The sequence below is a fragment of the Triticum urartu genome, chromosome 7A, assembly GCF_056163025.1.
Source record: "Triticum urartu cultivar PI428250 chromosome 7A, HENAU_Tu73, whole genome shotgun sequence".
In the NCBI taxonomy this organism is placed as follows: Eukaryota; Viridiplantae; Streptophyta; class Magnoliopsida; order Poales; family Poaceae; genus Triticum; species Triticum urartu.
Window position 1 is genome coordinate 719,972,268 of NC_141879.1, and position 18,006 is coordinate 719,990,273.

At 41.0% G+C, this 18,006-nt stretch overlaps 1 pseudogene; it reads left to right on the plus strand.

Annotated features, from left to right (window-relative positions):
- The window catches only part of LOC147962200 (uncharacterized), a 40,449-nt pseudogene that overhangs the window by 5,914 nt on the left and 16,529 nt on the right, over nt 1-18,006 (plus strand).

An 18,006-nucleotide genomic window follows, 5' to 3' on the forward strand; every position in this document is an offset into this window, starting at 1 on the left:
ATCATAAGCATAATCACTCTCATCATTAATAGTATAGATAGCACCAATAGTATAGCAATTATCATATTCTTCCAAGCAAGTGCCAAAAAGATTTTCAAGATCATAAGAACTATCATTATCTTCCACAATTATATTTTCATGAGGCACAATAGTAATAGGAGCTGCATTATTTGGGAGAGATATCTTTTTACCTCTCTTCCTTTTTCTTTTCTTCTTCTTCACCACATCATGTGTGGGTTCAATCCTCTTTTTGGAGCTCCTTATTAATGAGATTGGTTGAATAGGAGGCTCCTCCTCGTTACCTGATTCATCATAAGAAATAGTAGGAGGGTATTGGGAAGTCTCTTCCCTCTCATTAGTATTCTCTTCATCTTCTATTTGTTTTCTTTTCTTTATGTAGTTGGCAATATAAGAATTTTCAATGCAATTCACCGCACAATACATATAAATCTTCTCTAGATCAAAATCAAGAAATCTATCAAGATTAAACTTTGGAACACCCTCAGTTATACGTTTCATTTCCTCATACCCCAAAAGAAGACTAAGCTCTTTATGATGCTCAAGGGTAATCAAATTATCACAATTTTTGGATATGATTTGGTCATGAAATAATTTGCATTGGAGATTTGAATGACCATGTTCATTGCAAAGTTCACAAGGCCTGCGAAAAATATTGAATTTTTCAGCACAATCATCAAGACTTTCTTGCAACAATTTAGTTTCTAAGTACTTATGCCTCTTGCAATATCTATCTTCCCTATTTGGTGTGTACTTACAAACCCAATGTACTCCACAAAAATTGACATGTTTATAGGAGACATTTTCATCATAACTAGTGCAATTATCATTAGTACTATGGATATTCAAAAAGTTCATACTAACAACATTGCAATCATGCTCATCATTCAAAGATTTAGTGCCAAATATTTTAATGCATTCTTCTTCTAACACTTTTTCATAATTTTCCTTACCATCATACTCACGAAAGATATTAAAAAGATGAAGCGTATGAGGCAAACTCAATTCCATTTTTTATAGTTTTCTTTTATAAACAAAACTAGTGATAAAACAAGACACTAAAATACTCGATTGCAAGATCTAAAGATATACCTTCAAGCACTCACCTCCCCGGCAACGGCGCCAGAAAAGAGCTTGATGTCTACTACACAACCTTCTTCTTGTAGATGTTGCTGGGCCTCCAAGTGCAGAGGTTTGTAGGACAGTAGAAAATTTCCCTCAAGTGGATGACCTAAGGTTTATCAATCCGTAGGAGGCGTAGGATGAAGATGGTCTCTCTCAAGCAACCATGCAACCAAATAACAAAGAGTCTCTTGTATCGCCAACACACCCAATACAATGGTAAATTGTATAGGTGCACTAGTTCGGCGAAGAGATGGTGATACAAGTGCAATATGGATGGTAGATAAAGGCATTTGTAATCTGAAAATATAAAAACAGCAAGGTAAGTAATGATAAAAGTGCGCATAAACGGTATTGCAATGTGTTGAAACAAGGCCTAGGGTTCATACTTTCACTAGTGCAAGTCCTCTCAACAATAATAACATAATTGGATCACATAACTATCCCTCAACATGCAACAAAGAGTCACTCCAAAGTCACTAATAGCGGAGAACAAACGAAGAGATTATGGTAGGGTACGAAACCACCTCAAAGTTATTCTTTCCAATCAATCCGTTGGGCTATCCTATAAGTGTCACAAACAGCCCTAGAGTTCGTACTAGAATAACACCTTAAGACACAAATCAACCAAAACCCTAATGTCACCTAGAAACTCCAATGTCACCTCAAGTATCTGTGGGTATGATTATACGATATGCATCACACAATCTCAGATTCATCTATTCAACCAACACATAGAACCTCAAAGAGTGCCCCAAAGTTCCTACCAGAGAATCACGACGAAAACGTGTGCCAACCCCTATGCATAGGTTCATGGGCGGAACCCGCAAGTTGATCACCAAAACATACATCAAGTGAATCACGTGGTATCCCATTGTCACCATAGATACGCACGACAAGACATACATCAAGTGTTCTCAAATCTTTAAAGACTCAATCCTATAAGATAACTTCAAAGGGGAAACTCAATTCATTACAAGAGAGTAGAGGGGGGGAGAAAACATCATAAGATCCCACTATAATAGCAAAGCTCGCGATACATCAAAATCGTGCCAAATCAAGAACACGAGAGAGAGAGATCAAACACATAGCTACTGGTACATACTGATACGTCTCCAACGTATCTATAATTTTTGATTGCTCCATGCTATATTATCTACTGTTTTGGACTATATTGGGCTTTATTTTCCACTTTTATATTATTTTTGGGACTAACCTATTAACCGGAGGCCCAACCCAGAATTGCTGTTTTTTGCCTATTTCAGTATTTCGAAGAAACGGAATATCAAACGGAGTCCAAACGGAATAAAACCTTCGGGAACGTGATTTTCTCACCGAACGTGATCCAGGAGACTTGGACCCTACTCCAAGGAGTCAAAGAGGCGGTCACGAGGGTGGAGGGCGCGCCCCCTGCCTCGTGGGCCCCTCAGAGCTCCACCAACGTACTACTTCCTCCTATATATACCTACGTACCCCCAAACGATCAGAACAGGAGCCAAAAACCTAATTCCACCGCCGCAACTTTTTGTATCCACGAGATCCCATCTTGGGGCCTGTTCCGGAGCTCCGCCGGAGAGGGCCGTCATCATGGAGGGCTTCTACATCATCATAGCCTCTCCGATGAAGTGTGAGTAGTTTACCTCAGACCTTCGGGTCCATAGTTAGTAGCTAGATGGCTTCTTCTCTCTTTTTGGATCTCAATACAAAGTTCTCCCCCTCTCTTGTGGAGATCTATTCGATGTAATCTTCTTTTTGCGATGTGTTTGTTGAGACCGATGAATTGTGGGTTTATGACCAAGTCTATCTATGAATAATATTTGAATCTTCTCTGAATTCTTTTAGGTATGATTGGTTATCTTTGCAAGTCTATTCGAATTATCCGTTTGGTTTGGCCTACTAGATTGGTAGTTCTTGCCATGGGAGAAGTGCTTAGCTTTGGGTTCGATCTTGCGGTGTCCTTTCCCAGTGACAGAAGGGGCAGCAAGGCACGTATTGCATCGTTGCCATCGAGGATAACAAGATGGGGTTTATTTCATATTGCATGAATTTATCTCTCTACATCATGTCAGCTTGCTTAAGGCGTTACTCTGTTTTTAACTTAATACTCTAGATGCATGCTAGATAGCGGTCGATGAGTGGAGTAATAGTAGTAGATGCAGAATCATTTCGGTCTACTTGTCACGGACGTGATGCCTATATACATGATCATGCCTAGATATTCTCATAACTATGCTCAATTCTGTCAATTGCTCAACAGTAATTTGTTCACCCACCGTAGAATACTTATGCTCTTGAGAGAAGCCACTAGTGAAACCTATGGCCCCCGGGTCTATTCTCATCATATCAATCTCCATCACTTTAATCTTGCTTTGCTTTTTTTACTTTGCGTTTAATTTTTACTTTGCATCTTTATACCAAATACCAAAAATATTATATCTATCAGATCTCACTCTCGTAAGTGACCGTGAAGGGATTGACAACCTCTAATCGCGTTGGTTGCGAGTAGCTATCATTTTGTGTAGGTACGAGGGACTTGAGCGTGGCCTCCTACTGGATTGATACCCTGGTTCTCAAAAACTGAGGGAAATACTTACGCTACTTTGCTGCATCATCCATTCCTCTTCGGGGAAAACCAACGCAAGCTCAAGACGTAGCAAGAAGAATTTCTGGCGCCGTTGCCGGGGAGTCTACGCAAAAAGTCAACATACCAAGTACCCATCACAATCCCTATCTCTCACACTACATTAGTTGCCATTTGCCTCTCGTTTTCCTCTCCCCCACTTCATCCTTGCCATTTTATTCGCCCTCTCTCTCTCTATCCCCCCTCTCTTTCTCTATTTGCCTCTTTTTTGCCCGCTTGCTTTTTGTTTGCTCGTATGGTTGGAATAGCCGTTTATTTATTACTAAACAGAGAACCTAAGATCTATGGATCCTCATCCGCTTGCTAATCTTTTTAAGAGATCCAATTATGTTGAACCAATTGCTAGTGAGTTTTGTGCATTAGATTATCTTTATGAGGTTTTGCTTGAAATTCGTGAATCTAAAAAGTGTGATGAAGTACTTCATGAAGTGATTCACGATAGATCTTTGAATAAAAAGCATGATTGCAATGATGATAGTATAAATTCTATTAATATAAATTGTGCTAATAATATGCAAAACCCTAAGCTTGGGGATGCTAGTTTTGCTATGTCCTCTACTTGTTGCAACGATCATGATTGGGGTGATTCTTCTTATGATCTTGAAAATTTATTTAAGCCCCATGATGAATATGAGATTGATTATAATGTTTGCAATAATATTGATAATGTCAACTTTAGATCCCACATATTTGAAGAATGTTCAATCTTATGAAGTTTTTGATAAAAGTGCGTTTGGAAAGGTCATCTATCTATCTATCTATCTATCTATCTATCTATCTATACCTATACTAATTTCAGACTCCCAAGAAATTACCATGTTAATCAGTAATTAGGAGCCGTTAATCTGGTGGGGCCGAGTTATTACGGTGTAGATCAACCCATCTATCTACGGTGTAGATCAACCCATCTATCTAATCCTCGACTTTTTTTCTTCTTAATTTTGATTTGGTGGGTCCGAATTATAATGGTTCAGATCTAATCTGTTTTTTTGCAGGGAAGATCTAATTCCTATGTTAATTACTGGTGGGGCCGAGTTATTACGGTGTAGATCAACCCATCTATCTACGGTGTAGATCAACCCATCTATCTAATCCTCGACTTTTTTTCTTCTTAATTTTGATTTGGTGGGTCCGAATTATAATGGTTCAGATCTAATCTGTTTTTTTGCAGGGAAGATCTAATTCCTATGTTAATTAGAGAAATTTATAAAACAGAGGCCATTGATTTGGTGGTTCAGATCTAATTTGTTTTTTTTGCAGTGAAGATCTAATTCCCTACAAATAATCATCAATGGAAGCCCGCAAGAAAAAATGTCCAATCCCACCCCACGTGACCTAGGCCCTGTCTCCTCACGTAAAACTTCTTCTGAGACCCGATCCCCCTTGCCTCGCCTTCCTCCTCCCTATGGAACCAATCTATCTATTTATCTATCTATCTATCTATCTATATCTATCTATCTATCTATCTATCTATCTATCTATCTATCTATCTATCTATATCTATCTATCTATCTATACCTCTATATCTATTTATCTATCTATATCTATCTATACCTCTATATACCTATACTAATTTCAGACTCCCAAGAAATTACCACGTTAATCAGTAATTAGGAGCCGTTAATCTGGTGGGGCCGAGTTATTACGGTGTAGATCAACCCATCTATCTACAGTGTAGATCAACCCATCTATCTAATCCTCGACTTTTTTTCTTCTTAATTTTGATTTGGTGGGTCCGAATTATAATGGTTCAGATCTAATCTGTTTTTTTGCAGGGAAGATCTAATTCCTATGTTAATTAGAGAAATTTATAAAACAGAGGCCATTGATTTGGTGGTTCAGATCTAATTTGTTTTTTTTGCAGTGAAGATCTAATTCCCTACAAATAATCATCAATGGAAGCCCGCAAGAAAAAATGTCCAATCCCACCCCACGTGACCTAGGCCCTGTCTCCTCACGTAAAACTTCTTCTGAGACCCGATCCCCCTTGCCTCGCCTTCCTCCTCCCTATGGAACCAAGGAAACAAAAACTTGAAATCGCAGGCAGAAATCGCATGTGCCTCATGAATCCTACTCCGATTGATCCAGCAGCAAGGCATAGAAGCCTCCTCTTCGTGTGGCAATGAGTTCAATCAGGCAGCAAACCACACGTGGCTCATGAATCCTCCTCCGATTGATCCAGCAGCAACGCATAAAAGCCTCCTCTTCGTGTTGTTCTTCTCTCCCGTATGTGTTGAATTAATCTTGCAAAAAAGCGTGGCTGGGATGCACATGACGAGCTTCATCCTCTGTTGACACTGCAGTGTTTGAGAAAATCAAGGACTCTCTCTCTCTCTCTCTCTCTCTCTAAATAAGCCATGGTGGATCCACCATCTCCAAGATCATTCCCACTGTAACCTTTGAATCTACAAAGCTTCAAGTTCGATTAGGCTGGATGCCCACCATGCATGTTTCATCCAAGCAGCAGGAGCTTGAATTCACGGTCCATGACTTCCACGAGGACAATATCAACCTCCAGGTATGTTAGTCCTACCATCGCACCAAGTGTTCACATTATGCCGATGTCCTCTAGCTAGATCGTCCAAGTATCCCTCCCCCATCTACGTGCTCACCATGTGTTTGAATGCTTGCCTAGGAAAACACTGATTTTAGGTAATTAATTTCTTTTGGCTGGACCGTGCAGATTTACAGTTCAATGTTGACAAAATTAGGATACTATGTGTGTAAGATATACTCACTAAGTAACAGTAACATATTGCCGTTTCTGTTTCTCCTGCACAACCTGTAGGCCACCTAGGTATATATGCCTCACATATATATGTACAATTCCACCCTACATCCGCTCTGTTTCTCACATAACCATTGCTGTGTTTTGAGAATTAGATGTAAGATATTGCTGACATCTCCTTCCAGGAAAGAGGAAAAGTTTATGGCAAATCAAAGCCACTGGATGATGCTGATCTCTCTCTGTCCAAGGTTTGTAGATTTCTAAAACTTGGTTACTGCTTGAGTATATACTACTACTCTTTTTAAACAATTGGTAACTTGCATGTAATCTAACAAATGAAAGCAGAATTAGTTTTTCTTAACTTTATTCAGACTGACTTTTTACAAGGATAATTGAGAGGTGCAGTGCTGCAGGATGCAGCTTTGGTAGCATTGTTAGTGTAATTTCAACATTGTAAGAAATATGGTGCATGTGAAATGGGTATCAAGGGTTCATTCGTTGGCTCATAGTCTGGACGTAGATGTGTCGACAACGTGTCCGCAGCTGCCGTATAAGATCAAAATGCAGTATTAGTTGACGTCTGTGTCTATGCTTTTATTTGCCCACGTTTCTCCGCAGGCTAAGCAGACATATGCCTCCTAAGCATGCTCGACATGATATGCAAACATCCTGCCAGCCTAGCTTGTGTTGTAGGGCGAGACGTGCAAGGCACATGTGGCCTGGCATAGTCGAGCAGAGCAGCGGCACAGTTGGCAAAGAACCATGGTGATGTCACCTATTGTTGCTCGTGCAATAGAGCTTTTAGGCTAAAGCAGTTTACACGGAATGGCGCGGCCGAAGTGAGTTTGACGTCCGTGTCTGCCAGTATTCTGACCTTAGTACTGACGACTTCAGGTAATATTTTTTGTTATGATTACTTATTTCTAATGATACCTCAAATGGCCTATAGATGCACACTTTCATTGATCTGTGCTGCATCCGTGATTCTTTATTTAGTTAATTATCATGCATTGTACATTAGATTGCCTTCTCCTTTTCATTTCATGTGTTTAAGATCTGCAATTCGGATGTCTATTTATTCTTTAATAGTAGTTGTGAGCTTCACAAATAAGAGGCCTCTGCATGTCCATTATCTTCAGGTTATAGCAACACATAATTTTATCCAGAAAATATACTGATATACTGCTGGAAAAAAATTATATGCCGAGTGCTTTGGTATGCGCCAAGAGCCCAGTCATGGACTCTAGGCAGAGACATTATCCATTTTTCCTTTGTTATTCTATTGCATTTGTGAGATTCTAATTGTAAGCTTGAATAACTTTTCGTCCATTGGTATCAATCACCAAATTTTATAGTGTCAACTTCGTATGGATGATCAAAGAAATTATGTTTCTTTACCATGTTTCCTTGCATTTAATTTAAGAATCTGTGTACTTACCTTCAATGTTGTGCATGTTACAATGGTTTGTGAGGTTGAGACAAATTTAGTGCCCTTTTTGTCAATCATTAGTTTTCCAACATGTTTTTTCTATAACAACTGAAGTTCAATTTGGAGTTGAGCTATAAGTTTTCCTGATTGTTGTTATTTATCTGATTTCATCATTTTCAGCTAAAATAGTAGACCATTATTCTTGACCAAACTTCAAAAGGATTAGGTTATGAGAAAGGGGATATAACTACTTTGACATTTCTCAAATTAATTACTTCGGATGTAAGGCTGTAAGCATCATGATACATATGTTGCTGCGTTGTAATGTGTTCATTCTCCTCCTTTCTCATTCATTGGATTTACCTTGCACATTTAAGTTGTATTAAGCTAGGTGATATTATCTCTCCGTCCCTTGATCAATACGACCATTATATTAAGGTAAGATGTTGTATGTCAATATGTTTTGCTGTCTATGACTGATATGTGATGTATTTGATAGCTAGGAAATAATTGTACTAGAAGCTCAGTATTAGAAGTTAGTATCATTCTACTAATGAGTATTGCCATTTATGATGATTGAAACGTAAAGATTAGATTTTTGTATTCGCCATGATTGTCCAATCTATGAAAATGTATCAGTATATTTCTGGAATTATTGTGTTTTATTAGGTGATCAAACTGCAACGTGCTTAAACGATTTTCCTATTGTTGTGGTTAGGTGGGATATTTGCTCCTCTAAAATAGTTCTCTATGATAGAGCTAAAATTTGTGAAATTTTATGTTGTCCAAAGTCTTTGCAGTTCGCATTGTTATTGTCATAATATCTTTGATTTGAAATTTTAATGTAGAAATAAAAACATACGGCTCCTATAAATCTAAATACGAAATACAGGATTGTGGTTTATGTTTTTTTACTCATGTTTGAAATACTAGCCTACTGCATAATGTCATATAGAGCTAACATGGCCACCCCAAGGTCCGTTGTAGCGACCAGACCTTAAACGGTCCAATCTCTGTGCTCTGGTGTCATCCCTGGATCAGTAATGCTGACACCACACAGTACTCGAAGGATTTATAACAGAGTAGCAATCACACACTTATTACATCAAGTGTCTCAATAGAGATCTTATTACAATAAACATGGCTTAAGGCCATCTAATAACGATAACAGCGGAAGGCTTGGAAGATAAGCGAGTCCATCAACTCCAACGGCATCACTGAGTATAGAACCACGAACCTAAAACTCCTTAATCGTCGTCTGAAAAGTCTGCAACATTAACGTTGCAGCCCGAAAACGGGTCAGCACATGGAATATGCTGGCAATGTAACACATAGAGAGTAATGGAATGAAACAACTATTCTATATGCATATTTGGCTGGTGGAGAGCTCTATGGTTACAGTTTTTGCGAAAAGCCAATTTTTCCCTACTGCAAAGGAATAAATTTATTTAACGATCATGGTGGTTGTTAAACATTGAGAATGGTTGACAGCATTCTCAATCCCAATTAAATATCATTAAACAAAACCCAACCAAATTAAATTAGGGTAACATGTTGAGATTCACATGATAATGCAGGTACTAGATACTCAAGATGTCCATAACCGGGGACACGGCTAACCATGATTAGTTTATACACTCTGCAGAGGTTTGCGCACTTTTCCCCACAAGACTCGATCGCCTCCGTTTGGTTTCTCGCACTACATGGTGTTTGAGAAGACGGATGACCGAGACATAGTCTTTCAGAAGCGCTAGCATCTTACGATCGGGTAGACCGTACCACCTACATCCCCTACATCTGCTAGTCTACCACTGTAAGAGTTTGCACGACTTAGTTAACTATGCTAGAGCCCATAATAGCTTGTGGCTGCACACGGAAGTTTCTAGTATGAAAAATCTCATGATCCCTTTAAGTCTGGGTGGCGGTCCAAAAAAAAAACAGGCAAATCCTGGATTACCCAGGTGCCTCAATCCACCCAGATGTGTGTTTAAGTTGCCACCTTAGATAAACCGTTAATTAACAAACTCACATCTGTCATGGATATTACTCACCCAATCCACGTCTACTAGCATAGCATAGCAATAATAAGCAAACGTAGAAGTAACTCCCAAAGGTTTGATAATAAACAGGTAATAGGTACTACCTCAACTACTTCCCATCCCACAATTTAATTAGATCCTAATCATGCAATGTTTGAGGATTTGATCTAAAGCAATAAAACTGGGTAGTAGGAAAGGTATGATCAAGTGTTACTTGCCTTGCTATGATCCGCGAAACCTGGAGATTCGAAGTAACAGGCGGCGCACTCCGGGTATTCTATCGCAGACAAACAACAAGCATACAATAAGTACTCATCTAATGCACAGGTAAAAGTCAAATAAGAGATCTAACCAGAAAGTTCAACTTAAGAACTCCGGTTTGCAAAAAGAATCAAATCGAACGAAGCAACGAAAGTCAAACGGCGAAAGAAAACAACTTCGTTCTACTAATCTGGATCTAAGGCAATTTTTACAGTGGCAAGAACTTGTTTAAGTTGGTTAGACGGATAGAGGGTTTCGAGACGAAACTCCAGGCGCTTGAATCGCCTGATTCCGATAAACGAGCGAAAAGTTATACTAAAACGAAAATTGGATCAGAAATCGCGATCAGAAAATAATCGCGGAAAAATCCGAGAAAAGAAAAACGACGAACAGATTAACGAACGAAAGTTCGTTATCTGGATCTAAACGACGAACACGTTCGTTAAAACGAACGAACGAACGAGCGAACGCTCGCTATTTAACCTAAACCAAAAAAACCGAAACTAAAAAAAAACCGACGAAAAACCGGACGGAAAAGGTTTTTCGAGAAAAACGGCGGCGCGGAAATCGAGGCACCTCGGCGGCGGGTCGGCGGCGGCGGCGGGCGGCGCGGGGCTCGAGGGCGGGCGGGGCTGGCGGCTAGGGTTTGGCCCGGGGCTGGGCTGCGGCTTATAAAGCCTGCCGGGCCAGGAGTCCTAGTCGGACACGGCCCGGTTAGGTCGGTGCGCGTTTTTTTAGAATAATTACGCACAGAAGAAAAATAAAAAGAAATACTAAACGAACTCCAAAATTCCCGAAATAAATTTTCCCGGGCTTCTAAAATCAAGCCGCACAAGGTGAACATTTATTTGGCGCCTAAATGCAATTTTGAAAAACGCACATTTTTCCTAAATTCAAATAAAATACCGAAAAACTCCGAAATAAAATATTACTTGATTTTATTATTAAATCCTCAATATTTCTTTATTTTGGGAAAGTCATTTTATTCCATCTCTAATATTTTTGTAATAGAAATAATTGATGATAAATAATGAAAATCAAATGATCCTATTCTCAATTTTTGAGAAAACTCAAATATGAAAATAACGAAATCCCCAACTCTCTCCGTGGGTCCTTGAGTTGCGTAGAATTTCTAGGATCAAAACCAAAAGCAATTAAAATATGATATGCAATGATGATCTAATGTATAACATTCCAAATTGAAAATTTGGGATGTTACAAACCTACCCCTCTTAAGATGAATCTCGCCCTCGAGATTCGGGTTGGCTAGAAAATAGGTGAGGGTGGTCCTTGAGCAAATCTTCCTCTCGCTCCCAGGTGGCTTCGTCCTCCGTGTGGTGGCTCCACTAAACCTTACAAAACTTGATAACCTTGCTGCGAGTGACTCGACTGGCAAACTCAAGAATCTTAATTGGTTTCTCCTCATAGGTCAAATTGTTATCCAACTGGATTGCTTCCAATGGCACTGTATCCCTCAACGGTATGTCAGCCATCTCCGCGTGGCACTTCTTCAACTGAGAAACGTGGAACACATCATGAACTCCTGACAATCCTTCGGGCAATTCCATCTTGTAGGCCACTTCTCCCATATGCTCCAAAACTCGATATGGTCCTACAAACCGTGGTGCTAACTTTCCCTTAACTCCAAAACGCTTTGTTCCCCGAAGTGGTGATACTCGAAGATAAGCTCTATCTCCAACTTCGTAAACTGTCTCCTTGCATTTTAGAATCTGCATAACTCTTCTGTCTGGACTGGGCTATCTTGAGCCTATCGCGAATCAACTTCACCTTCTGTTCAGACTCCTTAATCAAGTCAGGTCCAAACAACTGGCGGTCTCCAACTTCGTCCCATGACAATGGTGTCCTGCACCTCCTTCCATACAAGGCTTCGAAATGGGCCATCTTCAAACTGGTTTGGTAGCTATTGTTATAAGAGAACTCTGCATATGGCAAATTGTCGTCCCAGCTAGATCCATAATCTAGCGCACAAGCTCTCAGCATATCCTCCAAAATCTGATTGACTCTCTCGGTCCGTCCATCTGTCTATGGATGAAAAGCTGTACTGAATTCTAGCCTGGTACCCAAAGTTTTGTGCAACTGCTTCCAGAACTTTGAGGTAAACCGGGTTCCTCTATCTGATACGATACTCCTCGGAACTCCATGCAGACATACTATCCTGGTCATGCATATCTTTGCCAACTTAGCACTGGTGTAAGTGGTCTTTACCGGGATGAAATGAGCTACCTTTGTCAAACGATCGACTACAACCCAAATCGAGTCATAGCCTGAACGTGTTCTGGGCAATCCTGTAATAAAATCCATGCCTAGCTTATCCCATTTCCATTCGGGTATCGGCGATGGTTGTAGCAATCCTGCTGGCTTCTGATGCTCTGCCTTCACTCTCTGACATACATCACAAACTTCTACGTACTCCGCAATATCCTTCTTCATTCCGGTCCACCAGAAAATATCCTTCAAATCCAAATACATCTTGGTATTTCCTGGGTGAATCGAATATGGTGAATCATGTGCCTCTTGCAGTATCAACTTCCTGATCTCCGGGTCATTGGGCACGTAAACACGGTCTTCAAACCATAGGGTATCGTGCTCATCCTCACGAAATCCCTTAGCCTTTCCTTTGCTAAGTTTCTCCTTAATAGAAGCAATCTCCTTGTCAGTCCTTTGGGCTTCTCTGATTTTATCCATCAATGTAGACTGAATCTCCAATGCTGCTACATAGCCTCTCGGGACTATTTCTAAACATAACCCTCGAAGATTTTCGACTAACTCCCTTGGTAATTCTCCCGTCATTAGGGTGTTGACATGACTCTTTACGGCTCAACGCGTCAGCTACTACGTTAGCCTTTCCAGGGTGATAATGCAATCTCATATCATAATCCTTGATGAGCTCCAACCATCTCCTTTGCCTGAGATTTAACTCCTTCTGCGTGAAGATGTACTTCAAACTCTTGTGATCCGTGTACACCTCACAATGGTTTCCAATGAGAAAATGTCTCCAAGTCTTCAACGCATCCACTACGACTGCTAACTCCAAATCATGCGTGGCATAATTCAACTCATGAGGCTTAAGCTGTCATGAGGTATAAGAAACAACTCTTCCTTCCTGCATAAGCACTGCTCCAAGTCCTCGACGTGAAGCGTTGCAATACACCTCAAAATCCTTGGTCTGATCTGGCAAAATCAACACAGGTGATGTAACCAAATGTTTCTTCAACTCCTGGAAACTAGCCTCACATTCTTCAGTCCATTTGAACTTGGTATCTTTCTTCAACAATTCCGTCATAGGCTTCGCAATCTTCGAGAAGTTTTCAATGAATCTCTGGTAATATCCCGCGAGTCCAAGAAAACTCCGGATCTCTCCAACTGTTGTAGGGGCTTCCCGTTTTGTCACAGTGTCAACTTGGTGGGATCTACTGCTATACCTTCTCTGGATATAACGTGTCCTAGGAATCCAACTTCCTTCAACCAAAATTCACATTTACTAAACTTGGCATATAACTGATGTTTTCTGAGCTTCTCAAGTACCAAACGCAAATGCTCCTTATGCTCCTCTTCATTCTTCGAGTAAACTAGGATATCATCAATGAACACTACGACGAACTTGTCCAAGAACTCCATAAATACTTTGTTCATCATGTTCATAAAATATGCGGGTGCGTTAGTCAGACCAAATGACATAACGGTATACTCATACAACCCGTACCTGGTGGTAAAAGCTGTTTTAGGTATATCCTGTTCTTGAATCTTCAACTGGTGGTATCCTGATCGAAGATCGATCTTGGAAAATACCTTAGCTCCTTACAATCGATCAAACAGATCATTGATCATCGGTAGTGGGTACTTGTTCTTGATTGTTACTTCATTCAATCCTCGATAATCGACAACCATTCTTAACGATCCATCCTTCTTCTCCACTAGAAGTACTGGCGATCCCCAAGGTGAAGAACTTGGGCGAATATAACCTTTATCCAGTAACTCCTTAATTTGCTTCTTAATCTCCACCAAATCCTTTGCAGGCATCCTGTATGGTCTCTTCGATATTGGCCCTGTGCCTGGCAATAGCTCAATCAAAAACTCAATGTCTCTATCTGGTGGCATGCCTGGCAACTCCTCTGGAAATACATCAGGGAATTCCTTTACCACTGGTACTTCCTCCTGCACAACTCCTGTTAAGCAATTTACTTGAGTCCTCTTTGGCACATGTCGGGATACATACTTGATCCTTCTCCCTTCTGGGGTGGTAAGCAAAATTGACTTACTAGCACATTCAATATTCCCTTCATACTTTGATAACCAATCCATGCCTAATATCACATCCAATCCTTGGGATTCCAATACTATTAGGTCTGAGGGAAAAACATAGTTACCAATCCTTAACAGTAACCGATCACACCATCGACTAGCCATATATTCTGCTCCAGGCGAGGTTACTAACATGGGTGACCTAAGGGCTTGGGTTGACAGGTTATACTTATCCACAAACCCCCTTGAGATGTATGAATGCGATGCACCAGTATCAAAAAGAACGAGTGCAGTAAATGACTTAACCAAAAACTTACCTATTACTGCATCAGGCTGAGCTTCAACCTCCTCCACGCTAACATGGTTCACCTGTCCCCTGTTGAAAGGGTTCGGCTTCTTCCCAGAGCTTCCATTGCTATTTCCATTTTGTAATTCAGGACATTCATTGGCATAATGTCCGATCTTCGAACACTTAAAGCAAGTGACTTGGCTCAGGTCTTTCTTGGCTGGGGTTGATGGGTTGGTGCGGTTCTGGCCGTTGCTTCCTCCATTACCATTACCATTCCTGGGGCCATTGTGATTGTGCGAGCTACCTCCTCCATGGGTATGCTGAAAATGTCCTCCCGGTCTAGGGGTAAAACATGGCTTTTGCTGATCTCCTGAATTGTACTTTCCTTGTGCATACTTCCTCTTGCGACTTTCAATTTGCTGCTGCTTCCCTTCAATCATAAGAGCACGATCTACCAACTCCTGGTAGTTGTTGAAGGTTGCTACCATCAACTGCATGCTCAACTCATCGTTCAGTCCTTCCAGAAACTTCTCCTGCTTAGCTGCATCCGTAGCAACGTCATCTGGAGCATAACGTGCTAATTTACTAAAGTCCTCCACGTACTGGCCAACTGTCCATCCTCCTTGGCGCAAGTTGCGAAACTCACGCTTCTTCATGGCCATAGCTCCTACTGAAACATGGGCAGTGTGAAAAGCGTGCTGAAACTGGTCCCATGTGACAGTGTCGACAGGGAAAGTGACTGGGAAATTCTCCCACCATGATGCTGCGGGTCCTTCAAGCTGATGTGCGGCAAACTTCACCTTCTCCGCATCCGTCCATCCTGCTGTGGTCAACTCTCTAGCTGTCTTGCGGAGCCAATCATCTGCTACTATTGGCTCGGTGCTACTGGAAAACACCGGCGGGTTCAGCCTAAGAAAACAGGCTAAATGATCAATAGGTGGTGGTGGTGGATTGTTGTTGTTGTTCCCCTGATTCTGATTCCGGACTAGCAACTGCATCAATGTGTTCTGCTACTGGATCAACTGAGTGAGCTCCGGTGGAAAGGTAAATCCAGGGTCACGTCTCGGAGGCATCTGAGGGTTTAGAAAAGATGAGATTTAAGAATAGAGGGGGTCTAAAGAGAAAACACTACCCATATGCACATGAGGCAAAATCAAACAATTCACTTCATTCATTCAATCAAACAAGGGCATACAATCGATCTAACTATCGCAAAAGTGCTCGAACTATAATATTTACATGGTGGACTACTACTACTGATGAGGTGGTCTACTAGAAATATTCCTCGGTTGCAGACTCCATGATATCTGCTCCGGCTTCATCAACATAGTCATCATCGCTATCATCTGGATCCGAATCGGTGTCATCGATGATGATGTAGTCTTCCGGGCATATCTCTTTGGGTTCTTCGTCTTCATCCACTGGTGTAGGGCCTCCCATAAATATCCCGATCTTCATTGTTAGGTCGGCATTCTTGTCCACTAATACTGCAATTTCTTCTTCATAATCTTCACGTGTAGCCTTGAGTTCTTCCTCCAGTTCCTTGATTCTTGTCCTTGCCTTCTTCAGGTCTATCATGTCGGCGCACATCTGGTTCTCCTGACGTCGAATGTGCTGGTTTAACTCCTGGATAAAAGCTGCAATTGATCTATCCTTCCTGGTGCTGATCATCTCCCAGTGCTCATCTCGGCGTCCACAAATCTGGTAGATAGTATCCTTGAGATCATTGCAGTAGACTTCTCCAATGCGTCCTATGGCGATGTGAGCTGCCATGCTCTTTCCTAGACTCCAAGTTGGTGCATCAAAAGAAAACTCTATGGCCTCAGTGACTGGCATGAACGTCCTTCCTGGAACTTGAACTTGAATCATCCAGCGCTCTTCTTCAGGTAAAGTGGTGTTGTAGGTTCCGGTGAAGCTTGGTACTCCTATGTTCAGGTATCTAGTGACTTCCTTCAAGTGACGTCCAAAGGGTGTATCTTCATCCGGTTGCGTGAACTTGTTCCTTGCATCCGCCATCCTAAAAGAGTAGAAACGATGAGGAGTCAGAAGAGAAGGAGTAGGTAGTGATCTAGGTCTTTAGCTTAGTGGTCGTGTCCTACAGTCAGCATGTGCTCTGATACCATCTCTGTAGCGACCAGACCTCAAACGGTCCAATCTCTGTGCTCCGGTGTCATCCCTGGATCAGTAATGCTGACACCACACAATACTCGGAGGATTTATAACAGAGTAGAAATCACACACTTATTACATCGAGTGTCTCAATAGAGATCTTATTACAATAAACATGGCTTAAGGCCATCTAATAACGATAACAACTGAAGGCTTGGAAGATAAGCGAGTCCATCAACTCCAACGGCATCATTGAGTATAGAACCACGACCCTAAAACTCCTTAATCGTCGTCTGAAAAGTCTGCAACATTAATGTTGCAGCCCGAAAATGGGTCATCACATGGAATATGCTGGCAATGTAACACATAGAGAGTAATGGAATGAAACAGCTATTCTATATGCATATTTGGCTGGTGGAGAGCTCTATGGTTACAGTTTTTGCGAAAAGCCAATTTTTCCCTACTGCAAAGGAATAAATTTATTTAACTATCATGGTGGTTGTTAAACCTTGAGAATGGTTGATAGCATTCTCAATCCCAATTAAATATCATTAAATAAAACCCAACCAAATTAAATTAGGGTAACATGTTGCGATTCACATGATAATCCAAGTACTAGATGCTCAAGATGTCCATAACCAGGGACACGGCTAACATGATTAGTTTATACACTCTGCAGAGGTTTGCACACTTTTCCCCACAAGACTCGATCGCCTCCGTTTGGTTTCTCGCACTACATGGTGTTTGAGAAGACGGATGACCGAGACATAGTCTTTCAGAAGTGCTAGCACCTTACGATCGGGTAGACCGTACCACCTACATCCCCTACATCTGCTAGTCTACCACTGTAAGAGTTTGCACGACTTAGTAAACTATGCTAGAGCCCATAATAGCTTGTGGCTGCACACGGAAGTTTCTAGTATGAAAAATCTCATGATCCCTTTGAGCCTGGGTGGCGGTCCAAAAGAAAACAGGCAAATCCTGGATTACCCAGGTGCCTCAATCCACCCAGATGTGTGTTTAAGTTGCCACCTTAGATAAACCGTTAATTAACGAACTCACATCTGTCATGGATATCACTCACCCAATCCACGTCTACTTGCATAG